This window comes from Sus scrofa, chromosome 9 (genome assembly GCF_000003025.6).
Source record: "Sus scrofa isolate TJ Tabasco breed Duroc chromosome 9, Sscrofa11.1, whole genome shotgun sequence".
Classification (NCBI taxonomy): domain Eukaryota; kingdom Metazoa; phylum Chordata; class Mammalia; order Artiodactyla; family Suidae; genus Sus; species Sus scrofa.
Window position 1 is genome coordinate 37,170,338 of NC_010451.4, and position 25,263 is coordinate 37,195,600.

At 37.9% G+C, this 25,263-nt stretch overlaps 1 protein-coding gene across 1 annotated transcript in view; it reads left to right on the top strand.

Annotated features, from left to right (window-relative positions):
- The window catches only part of DDX10 (DEAD-box helicase 10), a 259,403-nt gene that overhangs the window by 163,767 nt on the left and 70,373 nt on the right, over positions 1–25,263 (top strand). The window lies entirely within an intron of this gene.

Consider the following 25,263-nt stretch of genomic DNA (forward strand, 5'->3'; position numbering starts at 1 on the left):
TAGGGGTCAAATAGGACCTGGAGCTGCCAGCCTATGCCACAGTGACAGCAACACCAGTTCTGTGCTGCATCTGTGACCTCTACCATAGCTCACAGCAACTCCAGATCCTTAAACCACTGAGAGAGGCCAGGGATCGAACCTGCATCCTCATGGGTGCTACTCAGATTTGTTTCCACTGAGCCACGATGGGAACTCCCATTTTTGACAATATCAATTCTTCCAATCCAAGAACATGGTATATCTTTCCATCTGTCTGTGTCACCTTTGATTTCTTTCAAAGCGTCTTATAGTTTGCAGAGTACAGGTCTTTGCTGGTTTAGGTAGGTTTATTCCTAGGGTTATTTGTGTACTTATTTATTTAATTAATTTATTTTGATGAAGTGGTAAATGGGATTGTATCCTAATTTATCTTTCTGAGTTTTTTGTTAGTGTATAGAAATGTGAGGCATTTCTGTGTATTAATTTTGTATCCCTTAACTTTACTGAATTAATTGATGATCTCTGGTAGTTTTCTGGTAACATCTTTAGAATTTTCTTTGTAGAGTATCATGTCATCTGCAGACAGCAACAGCTTTATGTCTTCATTTCCAATTTGGGTTCCTTTTTTTTTTTTTTTTTTTCCCTGATTGCTGTTGCTAGGACTTCCAAAACTATGTTGAATAAGTGACAAGAGTAGATGTCCTTGTTTTGTTCCTGAGCTTAGTGAAACTTCTTTCAGCTTTTACCATTAAGAATGTGTTAGTTGTACGTTTTCATATATGGCCTTTATTAAGTTGAGGTAGGTTCCCTCTTTCTGGAGGGTTTTTATCATAAATTGGTCTTGGATTTTGTCAAAAGCTTTTTACATCTATTGAGATGATTATATGATTTTGTTCTTCAATTTGATGCCTGATTTGAGGATATTTAAAATCCTTGCATTCCTGGGATAAATCCCACTTGACCCTGGTGTATGATTTTTTTTAATGTATTGATGTATTTGTTTTGCTAGTATTTTGTTAAGGATTTTTGCATCTATATTCATCAGTAATATTGGCCTATAATTTCTCTTTTTGTGGTATCTTTATCTAGCTTTAGTATCAGGGTGATGGCAGCCTCATAGAATGAGCTTGGGGGTGTTTCTTCTTCTGCAATTTTTTCCAGTAGTTTCAGAAGGATAGGTGTTATGTCTTCTCTAAATGTTTGATAGAATTTGCCTGCATATCTCTCTTGTCCTTGATTTTTTTTTTGTTGGAAACTTTAAAATCACAGTTTCAATATCAGTACTTGTGATTGGTCTGTTCATATTTTCTATTTCTTCCTGGTTCAGTCTTGTAAAGTGGTAGTACCTTTACGAATTTACCCGTTTCTTGTAGGTTGTCCTTTTATTAGCGTATAGTTTGTTGTAGTAGTCTCTTATGATTGATTCTTTGTATTTCTGTTGTATTCATTGCAGCTTCTCCTTTTTCATTTCTAATTTTATTGATTTGAGCCCTCTTTTTTTTCTTGGTGAGTCTGGCTAAGGTTATATCATTTTTGTTCATCTTTTCAAAGAACCATGTTTTAGTTTCATTAATCTTTTCTATAGTTTTCTTCATCTCTATTTCATTTATTTCTTTTCTGACCTTTATGATTTCTTTTCTTCTGCTAACTTTGGGTTTTGTTTGTTCTTCTTTCTCTAATTGATTTAGGTGTAAGATTGTTTGAGATTTTTCTTATTTCCTGAGATAAGCTTGTATTATAAACTTCCCTCTTAGAACTGCTTTTGCTGAGTCCTGTAGGTTTTGGATCACTCTCTTTTCTTTTTCATTTGTCTCTATATATTATTTGATTTCCTCTTCGATTTCTTCAGTGATCTCTTGGGTTTCAGTAGCTTATTGTTTACTCTCCATGTGTCTGTGTTTTTCCAATTTTCTCTTGTCATTGATTTCTAATCTTATAGGATTGTGGTCAGAAAAGATGCATATTATTATATTTTCTTAAGTTTACTGAGGCTTGATTTGTGGCCCAGCATGTGATTTATGCTGAAGAATGTTCTAAGTGTGCTTGGGAAGAATGTGTATTCTTTTGCTTTTGGATGGAATGTTCTATAAATGTCAATTAAGTCCATCTAGTCTAATGCATCATTTGAGGCTTGTTTCCTTATTGATTTTCGGTATGGCTAATTTGTCCATTATTGTTAGTGGGGTATTAAAGTCCCCTACTATTATTGTGTTATTGTTGATTTCTCTTTTTATGGCTGTTAGCAGTTTTGTTATATATTTTGGGTGCATATATATTTACAATTGTTATATCTTCTTGGATTGATCCTTTGGTCATTATGTACTGTCCTTCTTTGTCTCTTGTAATATTATTTTAAAGTCTGTTTTGTCTGATAGGAGTATTGCTACTCCAGCTTTCTTTTGATTTCCATTTGCATGGAATGTATCTTCTTCCATCCTCTCACTTTCAGTGTATATGTGTCCCTAGAACTGAAGTGGGTTTCTTGTAGATGGCATTTTTATGGGTATTGTTTTTGTATCCTTTCATTTACTGTATGTCTTTTGGATGGGACAGTTCATTCATTTACATTTAAGGTAATTATTGATATGTATGTTCTTATTGCCGTTTTGTTGATTGTTTTGAATGTGTTTTGTTGGTCTTTTTTCTTCCCTTCTTTTGTTCTCTTCTCTTGTGGCTCGATGACTATCTTTAGCATTGTGTTTAGAACTCTTTTTCTTAGTTGTTTGTGTATTTATTGTAGATTTTTGGTTTGTGGTTACCATGATGTTTTGGTATAAGAGTCTGTATATATACACGCTTGTTTTAAGTTCCTGATCTCTTAATTTCAAGTGCATTCCTAATATCCTGCATTGTACCCTCCTCACGATTGCTGGTTTTGATATATTTGAGTATGCATCATTTCCTGTCTTTACTCTATGCTTGCCTTTACTAGTGAGCCTTCTCATTTGTAATTTTCTTGTTTCTGGTTGTGGCCTTTTCTGCCTAGAGAGTTCTTTTAGTGTTTGTTGTAAAGCTGGTTTGGTGGTGCTGAATTCTCTTAGCTTCTGCTTGTCTGTAAAGCTTTTGATTTCTCCTTCAAATCTGAGTAAGAGCCTTGCTGGATAGAGTATTTTTGGTTGTGGGTTTTTTCCTTTCATCACTTTCAATATATTGTGCTACTCCCTACTTCCTTGCAGCCAAAATGCTGAAAAATCAGCTGATAACCTTATTGGGGTCCTCTTGTATAATATTTGTTGCTTTTCCCTAGCTGCTTTCAATATTTTCTCTTTGTCTTTAATTTCGGTCAGTTTAATTAATATGTGTCATGGGGTGTTCTTCCTTGTGTTTATACTGTATGGGACTCTCTGTGTTTCCTGGACTAGAGTGAGTGATTCCTTTCCCATGTTAAGGAAATTTTCAGCTACTATCTCTTCACTCTCCAGTCATTTCTCTCTCTCTCTTCCTCTGGCACCACTATAATGCAAATGTTGCTGCATTTAATGTTGTCCCAGAGTTCGATTATTGTTTAAGAGCCGCACATGGAAGTTCCCAGGCTAGGGATCCAATCAGAGCTGCAACTGCTGGCCTGTGCTCCAGCCACAGCAATGCCAGATCTGAGCTGTGTCTGCAGCCCACACCACAGCTCATGGTGATGTTGAATATTCAATCCACTGAGCGAGCCATGGATACTAGTTGGGTTCGTTACCCCTGAGCCATGATGGGAACTTCTTTTAGACTGTCCTCATTTCTTTTTATTCTTTTTTTTTTTTTTTTTTTTTAATTCTGTTCTATGTCAGTGACTTTCACTGGTCTGTCTTCCATCTTGCTCCTTCATTCTTCTGCCTGATAGATTCTGCTGTTGATTTCTTCTAGTGTATTTTTCATTGCAACTATTCTTTTGTTCATCTCAGTCTTTTTTTTTTTTTTTCCCTTTAAATATGCTGCTTCTTTGTTAAACATTTCTTATAGTTTCTAGATCTTTGCCTCCAGTTTTTTCCCGAGATCCTGGATCATCCTTACTATCATTACTCTAAAATATTCCTCATACAGATTTCTTATCTCCACTTTACTTAGTTGTTCTTCTGGGGTCTTGTCTTGTTCCTTCATCTAGACTGTATTTCTTTGCCACTTCATTTTGTCTAGTTTTCTGTGTTCATTGTCTCCTTTATCTGGGCTGGAATTTTGTAGCCTCTTTGCTTCTCGTGTATTCCCCTGAGTGGGTGAAATTGATAAGAGGCTTGTGGCAGGCTTCCTGATGGGAAGCTCACTGGTGAGTAGAGCTGAGTCTGGTCCCTCTGGTATGTGGGGCTGTGTCACTGACGTGATTAGAGGCAGCTGTGTACCTGGGAGGACTTTAGGCAGGCTATCTGCTGATGAGTGGGACTGTGTTCCCACCCTGTTTTTTGTTTGGCCTGGAGGTTCTGAGCACTGGTACCTGCATGCTGTTGGGTTGGGCCAGCTTTTTCTAAAATGGCAGCCTCCAAAGGAGCTGATGCTGATTATTCCTCCACCTCCATTGTCCTGCCCCCATAGTGAGACACAGCTGACCCTTGCCTCCCCTTGAGACCCTCCAAGACCTGCAGGTAGGTCTGGCCCAGATTCTTAAAGAGTCCCTGCTTTACCCTGGGACCTAGAGCACATGAAACCTTGTGTGCACTTTCTAAGAGTGGCCTGGTTCCCCCTGGCCCGTGGAGCTCCTGCATTCAAGCCTCACTTGCCTTTAATGCCAAATGCTCTGGGGGCCCCTCTTCCCAATGTCAGACCCTCAGGCTCAGGAACCTGACATGGGTTCAGAACTCTCACTCCTGTGGGAGAGCTTCTGTAATATACTTATTTTCTAGTTTGTGGGTACCCACCCAGCATGTATGCCAAGACTTACATTGTAAAAGCACCCCCTCCTAACATATCACTGTAGCTTCTTTGTCTTTTGGTGTCACCTATCTTTTTTGGGTAGCTTCCAGTCTAATTTGTTGATGGTTGTTCAGCAGTTATTTGTGACTTTTGAGAGGAGGTGAGCTAGAGTCCTTCTATTCCACCATCATTTCTCAACTTCTCTGAATTACCCAAATAACTTAAAGCTAATAGCAAACAAATGACTTACCTATCATCACTGGCTTTTTTGATCACAAAAGTGCTGTGTCCTCAGGCTCCCTGAATCCTCCTTTCCTGTTTTTCTCATTTCCCTGTGCTCTTTCTGTATGTTACTTTTTGCCTTTTTTTTTTTTTTCTTTATAAAACAAACCTGATGTATGGTACATGGGCTAACAATTATTCATAGAAAATTAATTATAGCAAGTAAGTTGAGCAAGGCGAGAACACCATAATACGACGGGAAAGCAGTCTGTGTCTGCATTGTTGGGTGGCCCCTTCATCTGAGCTGAGATATGTTATAAGTATGAATTGTTTCAACACAATTCCTCATGTAGGCCCTCAGCCTTTCTCAATGTTTGATTATCTACCTTTTTCCTTTCACATCTTACTGTATGCTTATCTGCTAAAGGATTATCTCTCCTTGTAGAGCCACAAATAGACATTGATGAATGTTGGTAATGATCATGCACAGCTTTTCTTTGTCTTAGCCTTTGCATTTCTTTCTTTTTTGGCAGTGCTTTATTAATTGACACAGAATTAATACTTTTTATTTTGGGGTAAATGCCTCCTCATTCCATATGTTTCATACAATCCTCTAACTCTCCCCCCTTTTATCTTTTTTGGCACTTTATAACATTGAAATTTAACTGGTCTCTTTCTTTGTTCTTAATATATTTATGATTTCAAGAGCTGTAGAGGATTAGTTTCTTTTAAACCAGACAGCTTTCAATAAAATTAAAAACAAGATAATGGAAACATAAGTTTGTTTATGGTCCCAAATTCCCAGGGAAAGTAAAGGTGCTCGCTGGGAGTAAATTGCTCTCCCATTTGAAGGGGCTGAACTCTTCCAGGGCACCTTTGCTGTACTGCTGCAATCACTTATTTAATGGTACCCTCAATGAGTCATTTGATTTCTCTAAGCAAGCTACTCAAATAATACCTTTTTTTAGTGCTAAAATAAGACCCATTATTCTGTCCTTCTGCTTCTTAAATAAACAACATTGAATCTTTTAAAAGACATGTTTTCCCCTTTAATATCTTCTTGAATTAGCAATGAAAAGCCAAGTAGGTTTAGCTTTTATTGTGATTCTAGTGTTGGTTTGGTTTGCTTGGAGATTAATGTAGTGGTTATTAATTTTTCCTTTCTTTCTATTTTTGTGATAATGAAGAAGGAGATAACTAAATATGAACTTGTAACCATCTTGGATTATTTAAGAGGTGCTCCCAGTGTTCCCTGTCAGAGATTGTCCTTTTTTTTAATCGTGAAGACTTAAAGTCAAATATGGGAGAAGAAATAGTGCTGAACATGCATATCATCCCCATGTTTAATACATGCTGTTCTTTTAACACTCAACTTATGAGTTTTTCCTTTATGAAGATTTTTCTGACCCTCTCGATATAAAGGACTCCCACTCCAGCCTCCTAAAGGACATCTCATAGTCTGTTGCATTTATTTGGACTTGTGTCTGTTTTCCCACCTCTGCTCTAAGTCTCATTCTTTTTATCTCCTATAAACAGTGCTTGGTTCACAAAAAGCAATTAATAAATACTTGAATAAATGAGTGGGTGAATGAGTTATTTAAAGGCATACAGACCACAGACTTTAAAATTCTTTTAAAATACTATGTATTGTTTTAAGACATATCATAAAATGTATTGTTTTATCCATCTTTAAGTGAATTGTTTGGTAGCATTAATTACTTCCTGATTACTGTGCAACCACTGCTACTGTCCATTCCCAGAACCTTCTCATTATCCTAGACTGAAACTCTGTGCCCCTTAAACAGCAGCTCTACATTCCTACCTCCCCCTAGAGTATAAACTTTTGAAGAGAAAACCCATATTCCAAATCATTCTGTATCAGATGAAGAAGTGGAGGCCCTTGATGAATAGGAGATTCTTCCCAGTTAAATAACAGTGAACAGGGCTAGACCCAAGGTCTCTGAATGACTATGTGTGTGCTTTTCATTTCTGCCTTCAACCCCTGCATAACAATAGAGGGAATACCAAAGAGCACTGAATATACTCTAATTAGATTTATTGTATTTAAGGTGTCACATTAAAAATATAATAAAATGACATTATTAATACTACTGTCAGTCACAATCTCAAAACTTATTACTGTTAAATTGAAAGTTTCGGTAGCATCAATGTTAAACTTATACCAAAAGATGTCAAAAAGGGTAGACCTTTTTTCCCTCTGGTATACTAGGAGTTGATAATGACAATAATTTGGGATATAACTTTCATGCCCAGTGTATAAGCATAATAGTAATTAGTAGCTGCTGTCATTCATTGACTGCCTCCTCTGTTACAAATATTGTAATTAAAGGCTTCACATACACTGTTGCTTTTTTTTTTTGTAGATGTTGCTTTTATTCATTTATTTATTTTTGTTGTTATTATTATTTTTTAATAGTTATTTTCCCAATACAATTTTTTTTTCTACTGTACAGCATGGTGACCCAGTTACACATATCTGTATACATTCTTTTATCTCGCATTATCATACTCCATCATAAGTGACTAGACATAGTTCCCAGTGCTACACAGCAGGATCTCATTGCTAATCCACTCCAAAGGCAATAGTTTGTATCTATTAACTCCAAGCTCGCCAACCACCCCACTCCCTCCCCCTCCCCCTCGGCAACCACAAGTCTATTCTCCAAGTCCATGATTTTCTTTTTTCTTTTCTTTTTTGTCTTTTTGCCGTTTCTTGGGCCGCTCCCGCAGCATATGGAGGTTCCCAGGCTAGGGGTCTAATCGGAGCTGTAGCCACTGGCCTATGCCAGAGCCACAGCAACGTGGGATCTGAGCCACATCTGCAACCTACACCACAGCTCACGGCAACGCCGGATCCTTAACCCACTGAGCAAGGCCAGGGACTGAACCCGCAACCTCATGGTTCCAAGTTGGATTTGTTAATCACCACGCCATGAAGGGAACTCCTGATTTTCTTTTCTGTGGAAAGGTTCATTGTTGTTGCTTTAATCCTCACAAACAGTGCTCTGAGGTAACTGGCCTTATCTCCATTCCTCAATAAGGAAATGGAGACTTAAAAAGATCACAACACTTCCCCAGAGATCACATAGCTCAGATAGGACAGAGCCCAGATTCAAAATCTACATTACTGCCCTCTAAAAGAGCTTTGACAATTTAGCATTAGGCCATACTGTCACCTCATTTCCAAGGCAGTCAAGAGTATTCACATTTGAGAGCCTTAAAAGCTAAAATAGATGTTGCAAGTAGATACTTTCTTCTCCTAAAATTGCTTTTCTTGTCCACAGTTAGTTCCCTTTTTATAGTGGTTAAAAAAGAGAATAGTTCATTGCATAACCATTGGCAGAAACAGTATTGTTCATTTCCTTTCGCTTTTTATAAAACTTCACTATAATAATTTACCATTGTTTCCAGCCTGTGGACATCAGTTAAAATTGCCTGTTCTCCTGTATTGTTTACTTTTACACAAATTTTCCCTCTGCCTAGCATGTCCTCCCTTAGCTGCTTCTTCCTCCTTGCACCATTTCTATTTTGAGGCCTTTCTTGCCTCCTTCAGGCAGATTTAGGCATTTCTTCCTTTCTGCCCTACTGTACTTTTTGTGCATTGTTCTGTTGATTCTTAGTGATTGTCTCTCTATTCGTAGACTGTAAACTCGCTGAGAGCAGCAACTGAGATTTTCCATAGCTGGCACGTAATACATGCTCATAAATATTTATTGAATACATCAATGAAGTGAACTTTATTCTTAAAGTTAACATTTACATGTTAATGCTATGCCAGTTACAGGCCCTTGAAATCCATCAAAGGGCTCCATAGAATTCAGTGGAGTTGCATCACACGCATTTAAATTTCTGCCAAACTCTGGGTGTAACCGGGATACCCAGTGCTGTCCAAGTTGACATTCCTCTCTGCTCCACTGTACTTTTTGTACATTGTTCTGTCATGATTCTTAGTGATTGTCTCTCTGTTTCTAGACTGGGAAATCACAATCCCTTTAGAATACTTGAATATAATAAATAACCTTAAAAGTTGAGCTGTCCTAATATGTGATACTGATTTCCTTTTCTTTCTTCCTTTCATGTAACTTAGAGGTCTTCAATGTTTAGTGTAGACAAATATACAAAATTATGTGAATTGTACTTTATGGGTAGTAGAAGGGGCATTCTAGGGTAGTTTGGTCATGATGCTTATCACCTTGCCTGCTGATTATGGCACTCCATCAGAGTTGTGAGACTTCATTCTGTCATCTAGTACCTTGCTCACAAATATTTGTTGATTGACCAAATCAGTGTATCCTGCTAAAACTACTTTATTGGCAGTGTCACATTGAATATTATATTTGATGCCATTGGATATGGATTGGTGACCTGAATAATTGCAGCCTTATTAAAATGTAGTTAGACCATGAAAGAAAACAAGTCATATTTGTTGCTTTTAAACTGCAATGCTATACCAGATTAATTTGAGACAGAATTTTTTAGAAAGAATTTAAACTCTGGTCTATTTTCATTCTTTTGCATGTAACTGCCATTTGTCTCCAACACCATTTATTGAAGAGGCTTCTTTTCCTCAGTGTATATTCTTGGCTTCTTTGTTGTAAATTAATTTACTAAATAGATGTGGCCTTATTTCTGGGCTCTCTTTTCTGTTTCTTTGATCCATGTGTCTATTTTTGTTCCATATAGTTTTGCTTACTGTAGCCTCTTTTTGTTAGTGTAGCCTCATTTTAGCTTTACTTAAGGAAGTACGTTTCTTGCAATTCCAGATCAAATGTTAAGCTTGGAGAACACTGCAGAAATAATGTACACATGATCCAAAATTTCCTTTATCAGGAAACTTATTGCTTGTCTGTCTCTGAACTGTAAGATAATCACTGGTAGAATTAAGACCAATTGTTTTATTTTGCTTATCTTGATTTTTCAGCTTTGTACATCAGTTCTCCCCTTACTTTAGATACATTTGATTTTGATTTTTTAAAGTCATCTCATTTCCTTCAGTTAGAAGTGATACACACTCTCAAGCTTATCCATGTATTTGTATTAGTGCAGCTTTCTTTGAAAAGTAGAAAGTGTATTGTCATAGGGCTTCAGCCTCATTGAATTGCTTTAACATGAGTCTCATCTAAATTCTAAACATGACTGCTATCGATTGCTGCCTCCTGGCATACATCCAATCCTAAGATTTTTGCCCTTCTGAGTACAGCTGGTACATGGTATTTTTGTGATGTTCCTTTGAGGATAACAGAAAGTGAAAGAAGGAAGAAAAAATATTAAGTCATTTCTAAACAAAAGAAAAAATTAAGATTGACTGATAGTATAGTCTGTACTGTGAGTTCATCAGTAGTGTTAGATCATAGATTTGGGGTTTAAGGTCAGCTTTTATCATTAACTGCCAGGCTGTTAGAGCTCTCCCAAAAAAGCATGAGATTTCAAAATAGAAGAAACAGGTACAATTCTTGCCAGTAATCTTTGAAATCCATGACAGTCACCCTTCCCCTGAGCCTCAGTTTCCTATTCCCTAGAATAACAGCATGATGTTGCCTGCATTGTCAACCTTCCAGGTCTCTTATGAAGATAATAAATGTGTGAGGGCTTGGTGAGCTATGAATCACTCTAATATTATTATATGTTGCCTTTTCAGGCATGTTTCTGCCTAAATTATAAATTACCCAGGATCTAAGTTAGTGGTTCAGTCAAGACAGGAATATATCAAGTCCAAATCACTGAAAGATATCTCAAAATGCACATATCTAGCTTCTTCCATCCTCACCCTCCTCCCATCAGAATCTCTGGGAAGGGGTTTATTTGCATGCATTCATGCAGTGTGTATGTGTTTAGTTAAGATACTACCACCACCCTATTGAGAGCCAGTGGCCTGAATCTAGATATGTACCTTTATACTTGCTTATAACCGTGAGGTACTGATAATAAGCATCTCATTTTGCATTTTTGGTTTGGCTTATGTTACTGTGGTGGAATGTTGTTCTACCTGAAGTACCTGGATAAGTGCATGCTCAATCTCTTGAATCAGTTTGTAACCCAGCATGAGCAGTTCTAGTTCTCACTTAGTGTGTTTGATTGTATGAAGGGTGACATCAGAGGAAGAGCTCCTTTTGTTCTTGCCCTGAAACCTCATGAACAATCTCTGAGCCAATGCTGGCTGTAAGGGAATGAGAATGTGAGAGGTATGTTGTCTAGAGACTTGTAAAAGACCAGGGCCACCAGAATTTGGCCTCTCCGTGGCATGTACATATGTAAGTCCTGTGTTTTTCAGCTTAGTACTGGCGGAAGAGAGTCCTATCAGTGACCACACTGGGAGAAAGTGGCTCTGGTTTGTTAGGTGGAACTAATGCTGACCTAGAGGATCGAGTGGCCTGGAAACCTGATTTGATTTCTGTGCTGCCAGGGGATCACGGTGTGTCCTTGAGCAAATTTGTCAAACAGCTCGAAGTGTCTCGGTCTTGAAGTTCTGTATGTCCCTTTTAGGCTTTACTTCTCATTTCCTTTTTTATTCAAGAGATAATAAAATATTCTCTATCATTTTTAGCTCCTTTCTAACCTTCCCAAATATCACTTACAGGTATGTTGTCTGTTCTGTGTAGTGTCATCACCAGTGATAGAAATACAGCAAGAGACCATAATTATTCCAGCATAATTCTTGGCATTCTTGGCCGTTGGGGAAGCGTCTGATTTGGGAGGGTCCCTCAGTTTGTGTTGGCACCTAAGAGGAGTAACAAAAGGAGCTTAGAGCTGGAGAAAGTTGGTAGATCGCAGAGAATCTCAAATGCCTAGTTAAAGATTTGGGCTGATTCAGGAATGTGAGGTATGCACTGAAGATTTTGAGGAGGGGTCCATCATTAGCAGTAGGATGATCCTAGAAAGATTTAATGGTTGTTCTACCTGCATTTCTTGAGGGCCCACTCTCTGTGAGCCCTCATCATTCCAAGATAGAATTAACCTGCTCATGAGAAACTGTAAAGGAAATATTAAGTTACAGTCTGTCTTCAGGCAGCCCTTCATATATGGTTTGATTTAAAGGCCTCTTTCATATGAATAGTAGCTTGGGACTCAAGGTAATAGGAAACTCCTAATTCTATAGATACTACAACTTGGTATTCACTGGGTTCATTTTCTTTTGCCTCCAGTGATTCTGACATTGTCATACACCTTGTCATAGGGATTTACAGTCAGCAAAGAAAAAAGGGCAGAAGAACTATTTTGGTGCCTCATCTCATTTAATACTTTTTAACAAAGGACTTTGACATGTTGTTCATAGCAGCACTACAAGATGGCTATTTATGTTCCTCCATTTTTCAGATAAGGAAAAGAAACCCAGAAAGTTTAGGTAGAAGGGCAGTCTGAGTGCAAGGCTAGATGACTGAAGATCATGAAGGTATGATCACAAAGAGTGAGTAATTCACTACAGGGTCTCCCATACTTTTTTCGTCTAGATCCTAGAGTAAGAAACAGTTTACGGAGTTCCCGTCGTGGCGCAGTGGTTAACGATCCGGCGTTGCCGTGAGCTGTGGTGTAGGTCGCAGACGCGGCTCGGATCCCGCGTTGCTGTGCCTCTGGCGTAGGCCGGTGGCTACAGCTCCAATTCAACCCCTAGCCTGGGAACCTCCATATGCCGCGGGAGCGGCCCAAGAAATAGCAGCAACAACAACAACAACAACAACAACAACAAAAAAGAAAAGACAAAAAAAAAGAAACAGTTTACGTCTCTTCCTGGTAACATGTATACACAACATTGAAAGATAAATTTCACCAAACAATACTTACCCTTACTATGTGTCATATACTCAGAATTTTCTTTTTTTATTTATGTTTTTTGATTGAATTTGCTTTTTAGGGCCACACCTGCAGCATATGGAGGTTCCCAGACTAGGGGTCCAGTTGGAGCTACAGCTGCCGGCCTACACCACAGCTACAGCAATGCAGGATCCAAACCACATCTGTGACCTACACCACAGCTCACAGCAACACCAGATCCTTAACCCACTGAGCAAGGCCAGGGATCGAACCCACAGCCTCATGGTTCCTAGTCAGATTCATTTCCACTGCGCCACGATGGGAACTCCTCTATTTTCTTTTTAAAAAAATTATAGTCAGAATCCACTCAGTGGCTTCCTGGTTCACTGATGAATTAAGATGTGCAATCTGATACACACTGGTCTAATGTGACTTGAAAGTAGATTATTTTAGGAGGAGGTAAAGCCAGAGGGGTATATTGTGGTTACATTGTAGATAGATGTCTCAAGTTTAAAGCTACAGTTAGGAATTAAGTTCAATTTTTCTGACTGGTAGATCAGTGAGAAGGAGAAAGAGCTTAGCTAACAGGACTTCTCAGAAGTCTGGGCCAGAGACAATGAGAGTGATTAAAATGGAGAGGAAGGGCCAGATGCAGAATTAAAGGAAAACCAAAATAATTGCTTGAAGAATTTACTTTTGTACAGAAAGTCGTATGCATGCATCCTTAAACTATGATTCTTTCTTTTGTAAGATAGGCTTTTGGTTATGTTGTAAAATTCCAGCTCATTTACCCAGCAAGGACAGGATATAAAATTGCCATTATGCTCTGTCATGGCCTATGATAGTTTTCATCACTCATTTTCTCTTTGGAAGGAACTGAATTGAGAAAGCATTTTCCATTGTTTAATGTTTAAATCTGGAAATACTGATATTTAAACTTCAGAAACATATTGTTTAGAATAAGACATGTCAGCAGGTCTTTTGTCAAGTGTGAATTGTTACAGATATGCCTGTATTTCTTTTTGTTATGGATTATTATTTGCATTGATAACCTTTCATTAACATTTTTTTTTTTTTTAATTTCTTACCCCCTCTGAAATTCATTAAAAGAATAATAAGTCTTGGAGTTCCCGTCGTGGCGCAGTGGTTAACGAATCCGACTAGGAACCATGAGATTTCGGGTTCGATCCCTGCCCTTGCTCAGTGGGTTAAGGATCCGGCGTTGCTGTGAGCTGTGGTGTAGGTCGCAGACACGGCTCGGATCCCGAGTTGCTGTGGTCCTGGCGTAGGCCGGCAGCTATAGCTTCGATTCGGCCCCTATCCTGGAACCTCCATGTGCCGCAAGAGCGGCGCTAGAAAAGGCAAAAAGACCAAAAAAAAAAAAGAATAATAAGTCTTGCTCCAAATTTTACTCTGAACAGATTAAAGATTATCAATATAAGTCTGAAACACAAAAATGAAAAAAATGAGTGCTTGAACATATTTGTATATAGGTAAACTTCAAAAATATCAATTTTGTACTTTTCTGATCTGTAATTTGCCAAAATAATTTTTTCTTTTACTACGAAAAGCTTGATATATATTCTTTTTAAAAAAATAATACTTTTTGTAAAATGTATTAATTTTTTAAAAAGTTATTACTGAGATTTTTTAGCTTTAGTGTAGAGAATTATGTTAAAATGTGGATATTAATTAGGAGAAAGCTAAAATTGACAAACTGCTCTGTCATCATTTATCTGTTTTTTCTTGCCTAGAAACCTGGAAATCATTTTTAGTTTTTTATATTCATCATATACAATTAAGCAATTTTTGCAGTTCTTTCTTAATCTTATACGTTACTCTTCCTTGAAACCTATGTTCTTATAATCACACCTGTGTATTGGACCTACCTCTTCACGTGGATACTTAGAAGGAATCTCAAACTTAACATAGCCAAACACAAACTTCAGATTTTTTTTTCTGTCAGATTTTTTTCTTGCCATGCTCTTCCTCAACCCAGAAACTGACCAATCCATCCTCCAGTTGCTCTGGTGAAACCTAGGAGATACCCTTGACTTCTTCTTCCTCGGTTCATCAGTAAATCCTATTGACTTTACCTTAAAAATAGATCCAGAAAAATTGGTACAGTCTTAGTTTAGTTCGTAGTAATTAAGTCTAGAGCTTAGTAAATAGTAATATGCCAGTGTTGGTTTCTTAGTTGTTATAAATATACCACAAGATGCTAAGAGTTGGGGAAACCTGGATGAGGATTGCATGGGAACTCTGTACTATGTTAGCAAATTTTTTGTAAAGCTAAAGTAATTTAAAAATGAAAACTTTTTTAGTAGATCCAGAATCCAACCACTTTTTAACACCTCTCACAAAAACTATGTCTTTAATCCAAGTCATGATCATCTCTAGCATGAATTATTAGTTGTAATATCCTTACAAGCAGTGTGCTTGTCTCTCTTCTTTCACCCTTCCTGCCTTTCTCTGCTTCTCAGTTTATTCTTAGTATAGTGGTCAGAAAGAGCCTTCAAAAGTAAGTCATTATTATATCACTCCCTATTCAGAACCCAACCCTCAGCGGGCTTACCTGTCTTCTTCATGATCGAAATTGCAAAGTCCTCCATACATGATCTAGTTCCCAGCTCCATCTCTGATCTTATCTCCCCCCATTGTGTTGTTAACTCCTTTCACATCAGGCCCTCCTCATTATTCCTCACATCGGCTGATTATATCCTTTGCCCTTTGTACCCCAGATAGCTGTGGGGTTTGCTTCCTTATTCCTTTCACCTCCTTCCAGCCTGCACTCTCTTACTCTTTACTTGTCTCCATTGTTGCTTGTCTTACCGCCATTAGAATGTGAACTCCATGACAGGTGTGTCACCAACGCCAAGACTGTGTATTACACAGCAAATAGTAGACACTCAGTATTGAATGAGTGAGTGAATGAAATAGTAACTCTGTAATGAAGTCACTTATTTTCACTGTGATACTTATTAAACAACAATTATAGAATTATAGAATTATAGAATTATAGAATTATAGAATTACAGCGTACTATTTATTGGAAGGCACAGTAAACTTTGGGGGATATTTCAAGATCATTTTAAAGGAAAAACAGTCAAACAAAACAAAATAAATTTAGGAGGGAGGCCTAGAAATCAGTGATGCCAGGCCAAAAAGGGATTATTAAATACAGACAGTCTCTGATTGCATACTTTATATCTCCAAATTCAGTTGTAAGCTGGAGCATGTTTTTTTTTTTTTTTCTATAGAAAAGATGTCATACATTGTTGATTTTATTGATTTTTATTATTACCTCAAGTGACCATGTAAGGTACCATACAAACAAGATACTTTAGAGAGTAAAAAGAGTGGAATTAATAACTACACTTGGACGGCTGGTCCTGGGCAAACCTGACTGTCTTTGGCAAACCCAGGCCATATGGTCTCCCTCATTATATCTCAAAGATGCCTTTACCCAAACCTGTGGGAAGGGGCGTCCTGAACTCTCCTGGAGGGGAGTCTGAAAACATAAGCTCCTGCTGGTAGAAAATATGAGTTGTAATGTTTTGCCACATTTTTTTTCACCTCCCCTTTCCTTTCTACCATCCTCCTCCTACCAGTCTCAGAAACTTAGAAAAAAAAAAGTTGAGCCTTGATAACAGATGAATGTATTCCCCTTTTTATGTCTAACAGAACTTTAGTGAGCTACCAAGAAATTTTTGAAGTTAACAAGTGATTGCAGTAATAGTAGTGATTTACTAAGTACATCCATTGCAGCATTCTTAAGTTGTGGAATGGGTTAACCATTTTGCACTTATCCTGATTCTTCCTTTTGCACAGTATGTTCTTGAAAACTCATCTTGTCCAATGTTCTTCTGAATACGAAACACTGTTATAATGTTTTATCAATAAGATAAATCACAAATATATAAAAAAGTTTGAAGACTAATTGCAAAGTCAACTTAATTTTACATAATTGATTTTCCATTAAATGGTTATTTGCACTGAATATCCTTTAAGATCATTGTGTTCTATTTTAGTATCTATAAAACAAGTAGTTTTTTCACAATGTTCAGCTCTTTCAGAGAAAAGCAAATTGGTATAAGCATTAGATAGTTAAGAAAACATTCCTCATTTCCTTAAAATTAGCACTTACATAAGTTAGCGTAGGGGGTAGAGGGATGGGGGTGTAGCCTATAAAAAGTGTTGAGTTGCACAAAACTAGGGATACTTTGAGATAATATTCTCCCAGGTTTAGATAGCTTTGGTTTGTAAAACAAACGTGTTTTGACAGCAAAACCACGAGTCCATTTTAGTTTGGTGTGCTAGCTTCTCAACCAACTTCTATTATTTTTGGCGCTATGACCATTCTGTTCCTTTTAGAAGAACTTCTAAGTTAATTGTGGTATTCCGTGGTGTTTAGTAGGGGGTGTGTGTGTGTGTTTGAATTTGTGGAAATTCATGATAGTATTTCCCTTCAGCAATGTTTTCTGATGCAAATACAAGAGTGTTGCTTATCTAAAGTATGTGGATGCTAATTTCTTCTATCAACTCTCCCACTTACCCATTTCTCTTTCTCTCTTATTTTCCTTCCCATTCAATCTCTCCCTCTCCTGTCCCTTTTCCCTGCCATACTGTAAAGACTCCAAAAACAAGGAATTGCCCTCATTAAATATAAGCCATGTTATGATTTGAGACCAGAAGCTCAGCAGGAGGCCTGGAATGAATTCTGTGAGTGAATGTTTGTAGAGTAAAGCATCATGGACATAATTCACAGTTAAAGCATCCTGTGCAATTATTTAACTGTTTCACATATCAGTAGAAGGTTACCATGATATTTTGCCTTGTCGTCTTATGTTAGTGTAATTATTTTAATGTTTAAGTTTGGACGAAGTGGCTTTTTTTGTTTGTTTGTTTGGTTGGAAATTTGAGCCATGGTGTATTGTTCTTCTAAGTCTGGTAGACAAGTGTGTCTTACCTGTCAAGGTCAAATTTGAGGAAAACTTGCCACCCTGCCCCTGAATAGCATGTTATTTGGCAGGGATGAATGTGCTATTTCAGTCCCCTTGGGAAAAGACTTGTGGTCTTTTTTCCCTTCTAACTTTTCACTCTCAGCCTTAGATCTCCAGTGTTGAAGGGCCTGAGAGTTAAGAGAGAGATGTGTTTATCCTCCTGCCTGATTGAATATCCTCTTTATATAGGAGTGACCCATTATAAGACTATTTTCTTTTCCTCCTAGTCTATGGCTTCCTTTCTCCTAAAACATTGTCCTGGGTGTTCCAACCAAGAAAATTTTTATTTACCTGAGAACACCTCCTTTTCGGGACAAATTTTTTAGTGATCTGGATCTGCTTCTCTTTTTCTCTTACAAAGAACCCCAAATTCCTTTCATAAAAGCTCTTTCCAAAGAGGTTAAATGATTGATTAGCCAAGGACAACACCACCTAATACCCCCTGACGTCTATACTGCCTGTGCATTTTGTTTGACCCAGAACATCACTTCAATATTTTGTCCATGATACAAAGCTGCCTCATAAGAAAGTTGAAATGTCATTATAGTTTTATCAGAACAGATTTTACAGCACCAATCCCAAATAAGTTACTTTGTTAATCTTTTATTTTTCTGGGTATTGGAGTAAACCAAATCAAACAGTACCTGAGCTGTGTTTCATTCTAATACCTCCAGAGGCCCTATTTCTGTTAGACGTTTCAGCTGCCCACGGTAGGTATGCTTGCTTGACCTCCTGAAGGATGCATTCTGTTTAATCTGCAAGATAGCTAAGTGTCAGAAGGGGTATTGATTTAGGTGGTAGTACTGTGTTTTCACAGCAGTAGAAAAAAATTCTCATGTTTTACAGCCAGTAAGTGCAGCAAATTGTTGATTAATCCAAGATGACATGGCTTTTGAAAAAGTCATTTTTTAAAATGCTGTATGTGTTGAAGAATAAAGGTTGTCTGTGGAAGACCTTCATGGCAGAACTACTGAGAAATGAAATGAGTTCTCTCATGAGGGAAAAATGTCGTGTCCTCACTTTCAGACGTTCATTCTCATGGAAGCTGGGGCTCCTGCTCAACGTGAGAGTTTGGATGAACAACTTCTGGGGCCTAGCAAGACACTCAGAAGTTCATGATTGTGTTGATTCTACTTGGAAGGGAATCCAAGGAGGCAGACAGCATGTTTTGTCAGCAGAGCGCTGTCCGTAAGAGTGATACTGGATTTAAGGATAGGTACTCTGAGATATTTGACAGTGCTGGAAGATGGTTAACTTTGTTTAGTGGCTTAAATTAAACCTTTTTAACATCCTAACAGATCCAGCTTTACTTGGTAGCTCAACAGTTAATTTCATCTGGTCTTCTTTTTTTAAACTATCAGTGTCAAAATGATGGGCCCTGAATTAATAAAGTATTGTGCAGTCCTTAAGCTCAGTTCCTTTATTGAAGGCAGTAGGACAGAGAGGTAAAGAGGGCTGGCCCTGGAATCAGAATGCCTAGGTTTGAGTTCTCTGGCAACTTACTGACATTCTCAGAGCAGTTTCCCCATTTCTAAAATGAAACTAATAGTAGTACTTATTTCATAGCATTGTTTGGAGGCTGAGGTAATGCATGTTAGAGTACCACAACTCAAGTTAATCAAAAAAGGTTATTATTGAGCCAGGAAGAAGTTTAGGGCAAATAGTTATTGCTCATTTCAAGGAATATCTCTAAATCAAGAAAGGAAATAATATTTCTAAGAAGACTCATTACTATATACAACATTTTAATTCTGATTAAAAGGAAGAGAGACTGGCTAATTTTGTCAGTCTGTGCTAGGTGTCTATTGCAACACAGATATTTTCTGAAATTTTAATGCACGTGTTTTTAAAATTAGACTTTTTGCATCTTAGAAGCCTTTGTCTCCACTGAGCGCTAAATGAGTCATAGCTTGAAAGTGCAGATCCTGGTGGAAACCAGAGGGCTTGATGGGTCAGAAGCTTAAAAAAAAATTGCAGGTACTTCTAATCCCAATTTTAGAACTCCCCGTGGCCCTTTTTTCTGTTATTATAAAATAGTTTCAGGGGTTATAAACTCAGAAGGGTCTCTCAGCAAGAGATTTGTTGTTCCAGATTTTTAAGCTCACATCAGAATGCCTTTAGAAGCTGCTGATGTGTTTAGTGCACAGATGCAGGAAAGTGCCTGTAACATTCTGGTATTCACCCAGGAGAAATGACCAGGTGGTCAGAAGAGCAGTTAGAAAAAGAGTCTTTATTTCCACAGGGAATGTCCAGAGCTCGCATCCTGTCAGATCTTACCTGTAGCCACAGTGGCTCAGGTCTACATCGGCTTTCCAGTTCCAGGCACACTTTCACCAGGTGTACGCCCATCGGTTGGCTTCTCCGTCCTCGCCTTCCCAGTAAGGTGGTGGATAGGAATCGTATTGGTAGAAACTGGAGGTGGGTGGTGAAGATAGAAAGGACAAATGATTGAGTTGCTGGAGGCATCTCTGAATTTTCCTGTTTCTTTTCATATAGCCCGTTTGATTCAGGGAGCCTGACTCAGTGACTCGGGTTGTTATCTGCGCTAGATCGTGTAATGGTCTCAGCAGACCTAGATGTAAGTGATGGTGTTCTCCCCGTTTTGTGCACAAGGAAAATGGAGCCCTGGAGAGGTTAAATATTGGTTGAATCTTTAAAAATTGCTGATACCTGATTATCTTTCCTTGACAATAATAGCACTTTGACATGGTTCAACCTGATAATTTAGTCATTGATACTAAATGGACATGTTTGTATATCTCTGTTCTGATTTATTCTATGTTGATTTTTGTCATTTGACTCTTGGAAGACTATTTTATTTTCATTCACTTTTAGGTTCTTCGAGGGGACCTTCCTGTTGCCACCATCTCTTCTTAACGTGATAGTTTTTTTCTTGCATCAGATAAGAAGCCTGAGGGTCAGAGAGGTTAAGTGATTTGTTTGAAGTGCACAGGTTATATAGCTTGTAAATCTACATACTCCACACCGCTTTTCCTGCTGTGCCACATCAGTGGACAGAGTGGTTAGGGGCCTTTGGAGCCATGAGATATGAAGAATAGTTGCAGAGGAACTGTAAATATTTAACTTGGCTGAGAAAATACTTAGGAAGGGGAAATAATATTGAGTTTTGAGTCATACAGGACTAGATTAAAACCCATCTCATTATTTACTAGCAGCTGTGCGATCTCGAACAAGTTTCTTAAACTCTCAAGTTTTTTCATCTGTCAAAAGAGGCTGTCAATACATACATTCTAGAATTATTGAGAGAAATAAGAAACATTTATGAAGTACCTATTAATGCTTGACATCTATGAGTTTCTCCACAAACTAGTTCTTTTTCACTCAATACTTCTTCAGAAGAGAGAAAATGCATCCATTTTTAAACATTTTATTTGTTTATGTATTTATTTAGTATTTACAGTGTGGAAAGTCACATCAGCCACTGTATGGATGTTAAAATATGGAAGGTTTCATAACATTGTGTTTTGTTTTTGTTTTTGTTTTTGTTTTTGTTTTTGTTTGGCCATAGCCACAGCATGTGGCAGTTCCTAGACAAGGGATCAAACTTGCACCATAGCAGTGGCCTGAGCTACTGCAGTGACAACACTGGATCCTTAACCCACTGTGCCACAAGAGAACTCTCATAATTTTTTAGAGATTTCAGTTAAAATTACTGGAGTTCCTGTTGTGGCACAATGGGATTGGTGGCATCTCTGCAGCCACTGATCCCTGGCCCAGCACAGTACGTTAAAGGATCCATCGTTGCTGTAGCTGCAGTCTAGGTCACAACTGCAGCTCAAGATCTGATCCCTGGCGCAAAAACTTCATATGTTACAGGTTGGCCAAAAAAGAAGAAAAAAAAAAATTATACTACCACCAGCACTAGTTGTGTCCAAATAAAAGTCCCCTTTATTATAAATGAGATTCTTGCTTTAATAATGGTTAGTCTAGTTGACCTCCACAAACTTCCTAGTTTTTTTTGGAGAGCTATCCATAAGCCTAAAAATAACAAAAGGCCAACAACTTTCATGTTGTCACCATAAACATCAAAATATTCTAGAATATTCAAAATTTTAATATATTTCCAAGATTGTCTTTTTCCCATAAAACTCAAGAATACCTAGCCCCAGTGTGAGAAGCGTAGTTGGATAAAATCTTGGTCCCTGTGTCTGTTTTTATATACTGTATTTAACTTTGTGAAAGGATACTCTAGGTTAAAACATGTGCAAACTTGAATATAAATAACTAGTATGGTTGTTTTATTTTCATGATTCTTTGAAAGTCCCAGCACCATTTGTCTTCTGTTTTTTATGCTGTTCTAGGAAAAGTCTAGTAAGTTATGTATAGCTGTGGTTCTTTAAATTTATGTAATGCTTTTGGGTATAGACAACACAGGTGGAATTTCATTTTAGTAACCAGATGAGATTTCAGAAGTTACTATATCTACATCTCAGTCACAGTCTAAAGCCCGTTATTACAGCACAGTTGCTGTAAAGAACTTCATTGCATTTCTAACATATTTGTATAAGGCAAACTTTTGTTAGGTATTTATTGTGTTATTAACAATGAAGGGGGCTTGGCTGTTGGCTCTGCATGGCTGATTTTTAGGAGAGGCGAGATGCCTTCTACATTAGCTATATTTGGTATGAAAAGGCATATGGTTGATAATCTGTACTCAGGGACCTGGGTAAACAAACATTACCAATATTACCATAGGAATCCTGGGGAAGATACCTGTATGGCTCCCTGCTGTGGAGACTCTTGTCTTGATAATTGGAAAATAGAAAAGTGCAGCTCATTTGATTTGCCATTTGTTGTAGCTTTCCAAATTTGGCAGAATTCTTCTGATCATTTGAAGTGAAACAAATCTAGCCGAAGGAAAATAAACTTCACATCCAAGAAGCTTATTAAGGCACTGCTAGATGATGCTAGCAAATGTTTCTTTTTCTTTATCTTGCTTCTGTTTGTACGTTGGTGATTCTTTTTCACTTTTTCCATCCCTCTTCTTCACTTCCTGTCTTGTCCTCCATCCTTCCATTATTTCAGAAAAAGGAAGATATTTAATGGATGGCTTTTTTCCCTCTATACTTAATGTGTGAAAATAACTTCTAAGATAAAATACCAGTTTTGACTGTTTTTGAACCTGCATGTTATTCAGAATTAGGCATATTGGATTCATATATAGGACAAGAAATATTTTTATTAGAAACTGTAATATTTTTTCTATCTGTAAGTATGGTAGAGTTTAAAAGCAAAAAATGAAGAGGTGGATTGGGCAGAATATCTTGTTTATTTGTTTCTCCCTGGAAGACAGATGCACTGAAACGTCCTCCTATAAAGAACGAGTTGTCTCTGGGAACTTTAGATTGCACGTCAAAGGCTTTATATAAATTACTTCATGGATATAGATGTATATCACACTGCTGCTTACAGAAAGTTTTTGTATCTCTTTTTAACTTTCTCTCGGTCAGCTACTGTTTCACTGAAGAATGATCTCTGTACTGGTTCTCTTTTCTCGATTTCTTGCCCTAATGTGATATTTCAGTTTTCCTTTTGGGATGAAATATGATTACTTGAACATCATTCTCCCTTTTTCCCCCACAATAGCCCATCAAGTCTTATGGCAGACCTCCTTTTTTCTGATGAAGGTATTTATTTCACACCATGTTACAAAGGAATTCTGTATCTTGAATGCCTTTCTTTGTTAGCTGCTTGCCAAAGCCATGTTCTAGTGTAAAGAACTCTCATGCCAGTTTAAAAACTTACTAGGTCTGTGAACTTGGGCAAATTTCTTAGCTGCTCTAAGCCTCAGTTTACTGACTTACAAAGTGAGGAGAACTTCTAAGTGGAACAAAAATGCTTTTGCTTTTATTATAGCTTCCATGGAGTTTCATGTTCAGTGCGAATTAAGGTAGAACAGATTTTTCCCATGAGAATTTTCTAAGTCTTCTAAACATTGAGTTTAATTAATTTGCTGCATTCTTCAAAGATAAACAGATAGTCTCCTATTTATATGAACAGCATTTAGCTTATATTCTAGCTTAGATTCTTCTTCAAATTCCTGTGAAGAAACCATATTCATAAATAATACAATATTCCTGAAGTAGTAACTTCTGCCTTGCTCCTACTGATGAAAGATCATGGAATAAGAGTTGCAATAGACTTTAGAAGCACATAGTTATATAACATTGGGTGGATATTTTGATACGGAGACATACTGAAGTATCAAAAAAAAAAAAAAAAAAAAGAGGAAGAGGGAGTTCCTGTCATGGCTCAGTGGTTAATGAATCCGACTAGGAACCATGAGGTTGTGGGTTCGATCCCTGGCCTCACTCAGTGGGTTAAGGATCCGGCGTTGCTGTGGCTGTGGCGCTCGATCCCTGACATGGCTCAGTGCATTAAAGATCTGGTGTTGCCGCAAGCTGCATCACAGATGCAACTCGGATCCGGCGCTGCTGAGGCTGCAGCTTCAGCTCTGATTCATCCCCTAGCCCACCTGGTTTTGTTACTGAATTATGACAATAAAATAGGTAACCGGAATCCTAACATGATCACTCTTAGCAGCTCTGGATAGGTGGCAGGCAGAAGTGGATTAACAATCATCACTATCTCTGCACGTAATACTTGCTAATACAAAAAAAAAATTTGCTTTTGCCTTTTAATGGGGTCATTCTGACATGACTTCATCAAATTAGCCTTGTCACAATGTCCCTTATTTCAAGGTGACCGTTTCAAAATGTTTCAACTGACACATTAAGACCAAGTTTTTACGGTATAACTGCATACTTTTCCAACTTGAAGGCATGATGTTCAAAAAATATGTGCTAGTAATTGAAGGGAATTTATTAGTTTGTGGCTCTTTTAAGACTAGCTTTTAAAAACACTCTACTTAACAAAATACTTCCTTGGTATTGCTGGGGACATGCTCAGATCATCAGTGTCGGAAAATGAGACACATCAACACGGGGAGATCTCGACAAGGCCCTTTACTTCTGCAGAAGGGTGCAGGTGCTCAAAAAGCGTGTGCAAAGAAGAAAAGACCCTCCCTATTTATCCCTAACGCAGGTGATGTACTGTCCCCTTCCCATTGGTCAGGTCAGGGCACACATTCTTCTCCGTTGGCTAATTTGAAACAAGTTGTTACTGGGAGAAGAGGGAAAGAGGAGGAGGGTTGCAGGAAGGCGTTTCAGCTGAAACCAGAGCAAAATGGAATAACCAAGATTTCCTTTGATAGAAAAGAGATTATGTTATTTTCCACAGTATTAGCTGCCTTGGACTGCTCACAAAATACCACAGAGTGGGTGACTTAAGCAACAGAGATTTATTTTCTCATGATTCTGGAAGGTGGAAGTCCAGGATCAAGGGGCTGTCAGGGTTGGTTTCCAGTGAGGCCTTTCTTCCAGGCTGGACAGCTACCTTCTCACTGCATCCTCATATGACCTTTCCTCCGGGCTTGTGT